General features: G+C 40.8%; 1 protein-coding gene across 1 annotated transcript in view; it reads left to right on the top strand.

The window, feature by feature from the left end:
* Positions 1-9,975: 9,975 nt before the first annotated feature.
* Positions 9,976-10,372, top strand: part of LOC116076226 (A-kinase anchor protein 17B) — a 38,303-nt gene continuing 37,906 nt past the window's right edge. The window contains exon 1 of the mRNA XM_031350153.1: positions 9,976-10,005. The gene's annotated coding sequence lies outside the window, so the exon portion shown is untranslated. The remainder of the gene's footprint in view (positions 10,006-10,372) is intronic.

The following is a 10,372-nucleotide window of genomic DNA, read 5'->3' as shown; positions in this document are numbered from 1 at the left end:
GGATTTCTGCTTTTTTAGAGGGAATATTCTTACAGTGATAATTACTGAGGGAAATGCCTTTTAAAGGGAGAGGTATGATAGCTAGTTAAAAACATGAAAGTGGTTGACAGAGATTCCACACTATTCTGAATATTTGGGGATTTTCACGTTTAGTTCAGAATAGCACGTTTAGCACTGCAAAACTGTGTCTGACCTGCCCCCTCCTGACTCCAATGACACCAAGTGCCACAGTTGATAGCAGAGAACATTTTCTAGCCTCATCACACAGCCGCATAAGGTGCACTCTCTTTGTCTCCAGTTGTTTAATGGTTACATCCTGATTGCTAGAAAAACAAGATGAGAACTTAAATTGCCTTCCCCGGCTCAAATCCCCTGGGAATAGGGACTAATTTTAGTGCAATTTTTTTTTGTCAAAAGCAGAAAGCAGTGCCTATATGGTTTCATCTGCTACAATCCATGCCACCTCCCCTTCTTGCTAACATATGCTAAAATAGTACAATAAGCAAAGGTAATAATAATGATGCGCACTATTGGATGGTAACAGAAAAGAACATATCTCCTTGGTTAATTGTGCTAAAACCTGAGAAAGGGTTGTAAAACAAAAAGTTCCTGCTTCCTAGGTGATATGTAGCCTCACCCCCAAACTGAGGCCATGTTCCATTAGGAGACTTCTAGATGTAGCTGAGCAAATTGATTGATGGATGTTGACTGATTTCAGGACACACCAGCGATGCTTGAAAGCAGAGGCTCTGTATTGGGGTGTGTGTGTGTGTGTGTGTGTGTGTGTGTGTGTGTGTGTGTGTATGTGTCTGTGCGTGTGTAGGTTAGATTGTTTTTAGACAGATGTGACTGCTTGTGTCTGTGTTCTCAGTATTCTGGGAAGCCAAGGCAATTGAATTGCCATGAATTCTAGGCCAACCAGCCTGGGTTCCAGAGTGAGACTCTTTTTCAAAACAACAATCAGGAAAAAAGGAGAAGGCTCTTTTCATGTGAGTCTTAAAGGGGCTGTAGACATGAGCTAGAGGTGAAAAGCTGATCGAGCTAGGGCATGCAATTTATATGATCTGTGCAAGCCATGTCAGAGGTGAATGGCGGCAGCAGCAGAGCAAAACCCCAGGATTCTTTTTCCTTTTTGAGAAAGAGTCTCACTATGTAGCTGACCTTGAACTTCTGGCCCTCCTGCTTGCACCCCTCAAATGCTGGATTACAGGTATGTGCCACCATACCTTGTTCATCCTATTATGGTTCTAGAGACACAATGATGCTAAAACTCTTCCATTAAGGAGTAGAATGTGGAATACGTTGAATTTGAGATCAGAGGAGAAAAAGTAAGTGGTATCAGAAATATATTATGATTTTGGATATTTGGATATTTAAAGTTCGATTCTTAAGATCAACACAAACACATTTGCACAGGTTTTTTAAAAATATTTACTATAAGTCACAGAATCATACATAGTGGCTTTTGTGGTATGTAAAGTATACCTTGATAAAACCATTAAAATATATACCTATCAGTTTGTCTCCAAACACTCATAATTTGGCTATATAAAGTTATGTGCATTGAGAATCTGCTGATATTTACTCATACATTAAGATGAGTGAGAACAAATACGCATGTTAGTCATCGTGGGAGTTTTCTTGGCTCAGAGAAGCCACTGGGCTCTGGGGAGATTGATGGAGCTAAAATGTCATTGTCACAAGGGAGGCAACTATTGATTTCACTGACAAACCCTGTAATTATGGAACACAATGCCTAGTTACATTAATTAGAAGGGAGTGAGAGAGTGGAAGCTGGAGGCCCTACTGCCAGGGAGAGAGAGAGAGAACAGAATGATCTTCTGTAAGGTGTGCCAGGAGCTTACAGTGAGTGGGGAGGCAGAGAGGAAGCTGAAAAGGAAATGGGAGGCTGGAAGCAGTTTGAAGATCTGCACGAAAATGGTCTAAGACATACTGCCTTGGGTTACATGTGTGTTCCATAAAGTCATATGTGATATAAAAATTCTCTAAAGAGTGCCAAATCCAAATGCTATACGGCTAAAATATTGTAACGGAAAATACCAGAATATCAAAATTCAAAAGGTATTGAACATTGATGAAAATGGATAGTTGGTGGAGGAGGCTAACTCTCCTCACCGCTGCCATCCACTTACTTCCCAGAAACACCCACTATTTCAGTGCTTCATGTATCCCTCCAGAGACAGTTCACCACCCTCTGCGCATACAAACATTCATGCAACTGCATATATCTGTGTGCATTTAACCAATGATAGAATGCTGCTCATAGCGTTCTTTAAATCTCTCTTTGTATCCTCTAACAATATGGCTTAGAAGACACTCACCAGCATATATCGATCTGTTTGATGTCTTTAAAAATTGAACATACATTTTTGTTTGTGAGTGCTGCAATTTAGTTAAGAAATCCTCTTTGAAGCTCATTTCATTTGTTTCCATGGCATCTAGTTTACCTTCTTAGTGGCCAGTGAACAGGAAAATTATCAGTCAACAACAGTGTCAGTGTGAACATTGCAGATATTTTCTTTTGATGAGCATACCAGTTAATTTTCATTTTTATTCTAGTAAGCATACTTGCATATTTTGTATTCTCCCAGATATTTTTTTAAAGACTGTATTTTGATGACACGGTAAAGAGCTAGATGGAAATCCAAGTGCAAATCACTTTTAAAGAGCTAGTTTGACCTGGATCGAGAGAGCCTGTCAGGCACGCTGGGACAGAGGTTTCTTGGGATTCTACTGAGGGAGGGGATCTTGCAGTCCAGCCTCAGTTACTCACTTACCCTGGTAAATCATACCCGGAAAGTGCAGATCTTCCTTCTGCACTTTAGACACACCAGATGAGGGCGTCAGATCTCATTATGGGTGGTTGTGAGCCACCATGTGGTTGCTGGGATTTGAACTCATGACCTTCCGAAGAGCAGTCAGTGCTCTTCCCCGCTGAGCCATCTCACCAGCCCAATAAAATAAATCTTAAAAAAATAGTAGTATGTTCTCCCATAGGACCTATGACCTGTCTAGCCATAGGTGCTCTGCTCAATAATGGTGTCAGGTGTGGCTGTGGCTTTTGTCTTGTGGAGTAGGACTTACATCGCATCAACAATTGAAATTTTAGTGCTTGGTTACTCCCATGATGCTCATGACACTCTTGTACTAGTGGGCATGTATTACCAGATAATTATTTTCCTTCCTCAGTAGCTTGTACAGCACCTCCAGCACTATGAAAAGCTAACCAGTAGCAATGAAGTTTCCAGGTCTGTAACACCTTAATTTCTCCATGTTCTACCATGCAAGTATGTTGTATCTTCAGCAATCAAGTCATACTGTCATGTTCTGGTGTGAAACCAAGAGCATTGGCAATAGCAGGTAATGTTTAGGGACCCCTCTACTTCTTTTTCTTAAAGACAAATACACATTTACATAATTAAAATAACATTTATAAAAATATACCAAAATAAACATGATGTATGCATGTATGGTATGTGTTCTGACTATTAAACAGATACATGTCCATTATTTTTTGTTTTACTTATCTGTTTATTAGTGATAGGATCTTGCAGTGTTGCTCAGAGTGGCGTCAAATTCCTAGGCTCATTTGATTGATTGGCTTGCCCCAGTTTCCTGGGTAGCTTGGACTACAGGTGCTCACCACTAGTTTACATTAACATATATGTTTAATAAGCTAAAGCAAAAGGGACAGACTATTATCTAGACACCCTTGTGTTGTGGATAGCTCTGGGGCTATTTGTAATTTGACGTTAATTCCCTTCTCCTGTGAGGGGTTGCAGAGGAGGAATGAGTCAGCCCTCAGGTGATTTCCTGTAAACCTTCTTCTCACCTTAATTTGTAAAATAAAGGCTAGAGCTGGTGATTGGGCAGTGTAAGGGAAGGTGGAGCTGAAAGTTGTTAAAAGAAGGAGGAGTGGGAGAGGGAGGGAGACAGAGGAGGAGGTGGAAGGAAAGCAGAGCAGAAGCACAAGCACATGGCCTGGAGAAACCGCAAGTTATAAGTGGTCTCATAGATGGGGAAGATGGTAGTATAGTGGGATGATCTGCCCATTCTAGGTGCACAGCTTGTATTCATATTAATTGGGTTGTGTTTTAATTGCTGGGGCATATTTGGGTTGGAGATTTACCGCAACACCAGTACTGTTGACATTTTGGCGTATAGCCATCCCATTCTTGGTATATGTATTTTTAGCCTCCTTTAAGTTATATATTTCTTTCTACCCAATATAATGTCATTTCCTTTAAAAAAAATCTTTTTAACAGTCCTCTTATAGTCACAGTGTTTCTGGAGCTGGTAATGAGGATCTCTGATCCGTTTTAAAGAAGAGATGGTTTAATGAGACCCTTGAAAAAACAAAAGCACAGCAAAAATGGATTGGAAGGAGGAAGTGTGGACTCACAATGATAATTAATGCCTTCTGTTTACTTGGTGAATAGAAGTCTAGACCGTATGCTTCTGTATCTTCATTACATACCCCTTCTTTTGTATTTTCACTACACTGTGTTCTGTTCTCTATAAGAATTTTTGGGTGGATGGGGATGAGAGTGTTAGTATGTTTTTGAGACTGGTTGTTGGTATATAGCTCAAGCTGGGCTCAAACACTTGAGCCTCTCGTGTCAGCCTCCTGAGTGTTACCACCACACTTAGCTTGTGTTATGCTCTGTTTTTAACTTCATAGTTTTGCTGAGGTCAGTATATTCAACTGACTGTGTTTAGGGATGATGAGACATTCTGGAAATAACTTTCAAAAATCCCAGTTTTGGGCACTAGAAAAGATCTCGCAGTTTTTAACTACTCAAAAGTATAAGATGCGCCGGGTGGTGGTGGCGCATGCCTTTAATCCCAGCACTTGGGAGGCAGAGGCAGGCAGATTTCTGAGTTCGAGGCCAGCCTGGTCTACAGAGTGAGTTCCAGGATAGCCAGGGCTACACAGAGAAACCCTGTCTCAAAAAAAAAAAAAGTACAATATGCTGGTGAAGGGTAGTGTATTAGAATGCTAGACTCAAAAGTATCCCTGGGTTCTCAACCTTCTTAATGCTCCAGCTCCTGGAATCCAGTTCCTCATATTGTGGTGACCCTCAACCATAAAGTTATTTCATTACCACTTCATAGCTGTAATTTTGCTACTGTTATGAATTGTAACATAAATATCTGATACACAGGTGGTCTTGGGCAACCCTGTGAAAATGTCCTTCATCCCCCTAAAGGGATCGTGACACACAGGTCAAGAACCATGGGTATAGATCCATTTCTCCTTCATTTTACAGTTGGAGAAACTGAGCCCAGAGAAGTTAAATGAATCACTGAAGGCAGAACCTGGACTAAAACGTGACTCTCAAGAGTTCTAGGCCACTGTTATAGAAGATTTAAAAAACCCTTAAGATTAATTAAGTAATCCCTGTAAAAACTCGGTGAAGTAGGTTAACATTATTCTGACTTTAGAGCCATTTACTGCAAAGTGATTAAATGTGTGTAAGCCAGAACTGATTCCACTATAATTAAACATATTTTTTAATCACTCTCAAAAGAACAGACTATTAAGTAGGGTTATTATTTGAGGAATTAGCTTTCAGTTTCTGGTCCAACCAGTTTGAAGATAACTTCTCAACCAGTTCTTTTTATATTAGGCATAAAGCCTGTGTTTTCTTAGTAAGTTTAAGCAAATACAGTGTGTTTGATTAGCTGCATCTTAGGGCTCCTACAACCTTCTCAGTAAATGAATGAGTATGGAGGAGGAAGTACCTATCACCTGGAGATTTATATAAAGTAACATTGACCTATTGATATTCCTTCCAGATGGAGACTTTAGGCCACAGTGCCTCCTTCTTTTTTTTTTCTTTTTAATTTTTTCTTATATTTGTGTGTGTGTGTGTGTGTGTGTGTGTGTGTGTGAGAGAGAGAGAGAGAGAGAGAGAGACCTGACAACTCATGGGAGTGGGTTCTCTCCTTCCACCATGTGAGGCCATGTAAATTCAGGTCTTTAGGTTTGAGGGAGCAGGCATCTTTACCCACTGAACTATCTCACTAGCTGCTTAGGCCTTGATTTCTTACCTGTACTCATGTCTACACAGAATAAGCAAACAGGGCCTGGCAGTGGTGGTGCACGCCTTTAATCCCAGCACTTGGGAGGCAGATGCAGGCTGATGTCTGAGTTCAAGGCCAGCCTGGTCTACAGAGTGAGTTCCAGGACAGCCAGGGCTAAACAGAAATCCTGTCTCAAACAAACAAACGAACAAACCACAAACAAAACAAAATAAGCAAGCAATGTTCAATAGATAGCTAAATATAATTTATTTTGCTTGCGTTGTTGAAATGTGATCAAATGGCCTGCCAAAGCACTCTTTTTTTTTTTAAACAGAAAAATAAATAAATAAAACTTTTATTCAGGCAAGGAAATAGGAAAAAAAATCCATAACAAGTATACAATTTGTGGTTTATCTTGTATAATCCATTCTTTACAAAAGTTTTATAAGTTTACACTTTTGAAGGCAATCTACTACAGAGTAAGAAGAATCTACACTCATATTCCTCAAGCCAGTCAACCTGTGCCCACAAACTCATGACGACAGACATCCTCTATCAAGGACACAGTAGATTGCTGTCTTAGTTAGGGTTTTACTGCTGTGAACAGACACCATGACCAGGGCAACTCTTATATGGACAACATTTAATTGAGGCTGGCTTACAGGTTCAGAGGTTCAGTCCATCATCATCAAGGTGGGAACATGCAGCATCCAGGCAGGCATGATGCAGGAGGAGCTAAGAGTCCTACATCTTTATCTGAAGGCTGCTACCAGAATACTGGCTTCCAGGCAGCCAGGATGAGGGGCTTAAAGCCCACACTCACAGTGACACACCTACTCCAGTAGGGCCACACCTTCTAATAGTGTCACTCTCTGGGCTGAGCATATAGAAACCATAACAATTGCTAATGTTCTTTTAGAAATTGAATTTTCTTCCTTCTTTTCCACCTTATAATATGTCAAACTTTCTTTACTCCCTTATAGTCAAAAGCCGGATGACTTGGGAAACGGCCCTCCAGCTGCAAACAGAGGCAAAGGGCGAAGGAGAAAAGGTGGCAGGGCATCAGGTCAGACAGGGAGGAGGAGGGTCCATGATTAGCTGCCTTCTCTGCACTTCTCTCACTTTGCTTAGAAGACTCTTCAGTCAGCAAAGAAAATACATTGTAGGTTTTTGGTCATCTCTGAAGTGGGACAGCTGAGTTTTGAGTTCAGAGCTTCTTGTCTGAGATTCCCATTTTCTTTCCTTTTGCTTTTCATTGCTTCTGTGTCGTCTGCATTGGCATTCTACCAGAACATCTCCTATTTAGAAATACTGCTGACTTCCTGTCTCCATTAAAATGCCTAATCACCACTCCATGCCCTGGGTCTCTATCTCAGGGAGCAGAACTGAAGGGATTATAGACAACCTAAAAAGATCCTTGTAGAAATACTGTATCCTAGAATAGCATGCTAACACTTCCCAAGGTTAATGGCAGAATAGTAGTTCAAATACCCCATAGAATGGTCTAACCTACACAAGTGTTAGCATTTTCCCCTGTAAAAGGAAAAACAAGTTATTTACCAAGGTTATTATGTGGATCAAATATGCTAAAAGAAGTGCAAAGATTTTGAAAACTATGATTTGGTACACATAACTTTAATTTTTTAAAAATTTTTTTTCCCTGTGAAATGATGTTTCTTTCCTTATGCTAGATGTTAACAATTAGCAAATATAGTATGTGATTATTCTAAGCACAATTTGTATTTGGAAAGGGGACATATCAAACTCTGGATAAGAAAAGAATGTACAGAGGACCGTCCAGTGCACCCCACAGATTATTCCAGATGTGGTGAAGTCCGCTGTGTAGACTCCACTCGTTTTAGCAGGAAAAATGAAGCATGCTTTTAGAGGCCAAAGAACTAAGAACTTTTTAAGGAACATGAAAATCTGCCCACACAGTAGTAGTTCAAGCATCTAACATTTGATAAAATTAATTTAAAAATCCTATTTAATACCAAAGCACTGTAATTTCAAGGTTGCAATTGGTTCATTTTGACAACACAACCTCATGTTCATGCCTTTGCTTTTTGGACCATTAACAGCTATAGCATGCTATCAATTTCTTATTTGATCTGATATACAACAAGAGGGAGAAAAAGCCACACAAAACATTTTAATAACAGGTTTTAAATTTTAAACTGAATATGAAAGAAAAAGGCCATAATCTTTAGCATTCAAGTTGCCAAAGTTTATGAAATGCCAAACTTTAATAATCAATCACCCAGTGATACTCAACAGGGGAGAAAGGAAAGGCGGTTCCTTTCCCCTAACCCTTTATTCATTTGGTCATATCTGAAGTCTAGAACAATCTTTACAGTTAGCTGCCTGGATTCTCTCTCCCATCCCCTCCCCCCCCAGCCTGTGTGTGTGTGTGTGTGTATCTAAGTGGTTGGTGGGCACATGTGAAGCCATAAATTTAATCCAGGCCCCCGCAAACCAAAAACATTTAGTAGCCTTGCTGTCTGTTTTTCAGTGCTAAGGAATCAAGGTTATTACTTACACCCTACTCAGGAGCTCTTGACAGAGAAACCCACTCCTACACATTTGTATTTGTTTGTATTTTACAAGAAAATCAGTGCACAAAAGTGTATTATGCCTAAGCTATGAGGATATTCAACTCTAGATCATACACATTATTTTAATCTTACGCAGTTTTTGTTCTGAAGATTTGACACATGAGAGCACATCTCTCATGTTTACATATCTGCACTTAATTTGCACAGTGTAAAAAAGATACATCTATGATTTGTAGGTCAGGCAGAGGTGGATAGGGATCAACTTATTCTAGACTTTGTATAATAGACATGAGAGATAACATAGCTCACTGGAGAAACAATAGGGATTCAGTATATTAGAAATATAAAGTGTTCTGAGATGGTAGTAGAATAGCTAGGAATGAGGCTGGGCAGGTGAGACCAGATTACAAAGGATTTTATAAGCAGTGCAGTGGGTTGGGACTTTATTCTAAGAGCAATGGAGGCAAGAGGGGAGTGGAAAAACATTAGCAGCTGTAGTGGGCCTTTTAAGTGGGGATGCAGTGTGGGAACCCTATTATTTTTTAGAACCAGAGTTGTAGCTTCTGCTGTGAAGTGGACAAGAGCAACACTCAGTGTTGGGAACCTTCTCGGCCAGAAGCAGACAAGTATGGAGGCTCGTTGGCTCGCTCAGGGGCTCTGTGGCAATTGTGTAAGGAGGATGAGAGTCTGATCATCGAGCGGAAGGTTCATTTAGGTCAGAGTGAGCAGCAGGGGTCTTGACGGAAGTGAGTGAAATTAACATTAACCTCCACACCAGCCTCCAGGCCACACCAGGTAATCAAGCAAAACCAGCCCGGTGACAGCTGCTGCTGTGAGAACCCCCCAGGGAAGGAATTGACAGTAAATCTAATAAGTGTCAGCTTTGTGATTTGTCATTTGAGAAAGTGAATTCCGTGTTGATATACTCAAAGAAAGGTCATCTAGGCAAGGGTTGAGATTATCCTGGTTTTCTCTGTGCGTAGAGCTAAGGAGGGAGGGACACTCAGTTCCTGGAGTCTACTTTCAAAAGATTTAAGGCAATTGGCTTCTGTTCAGAGAAGACCCTCAATTTGTGTCTTTGAACCTCAGAGCCTGGAACAGTGGGCCAGGAGAATGGTCTTTAAATTGTTAGATAACCATGGCGAAGGACAGGCAAGGCTAGCTTTGCTTATTCTCAGGCCAGAAGGCCAGAGATCCACGTGACCATCACAGAGTTAGGGAGTCTCGGTGCCTGGCCCCTGGAAGTTTCCCAGCTTCCAAGGTCTAAGCTCCTGTACTGGATAATGGACAACAAGAAGAAAATATAACCATACAACCAGTGGATGTTCTCTCAGGTTCTTGCTGACTTTTTGATGGGGAAGATCTGATCAAGGGAGAGGCTAGTTCTCAGCTATGACGGTGGGTAAGTCTCTCCGTGATGTTTTTTTTTCTTTTTTTTCTCTCTCTTCTAAAAAAAAAAAAACGTGTATGTCTGTGCAAGTGTGTGTAGGTTACAGGCCAACATCTGGTGTCTTCTTGATTGCTTTGTTTCTTATTTTGTGAGACAGGGTCTCTCACTGAACCTGAAACTCACCAATTGGCTAGCTAGCCTGGCTAGCCAGCAAGGTCCAGAAAGCCACACAGTATCTCCACCTCTAGCCCAACTCCCATTCCCTTTGCAATGGGTGTTGCAGATTCACCCTGCCAGATTGCAGCTTTTACATCTGTGCTACGGATCTGAGCTGAGTCCTCATGCTCACATCCTCCCCCAGTCTTGGTGCTCTTTCTTT

Source organism: Mastomys coucha, chromosome X (assembly GCF_008632895.1).
Source record: "Mastomys coucha isolate ucsf_1 chromosome X, UCSF_Mcou_1, whole genome shotgun sequence".
In the NCBI taxonomy this organism is placed as follows: Eukaryota; Metazoa; Chordata; class Mammalia; order Rodentia; family Muridae; genus Mastomys; species Mastomys coucha.
This window is presented reverse-complemented; position numbering and strand designations above follow the sequence as displayed.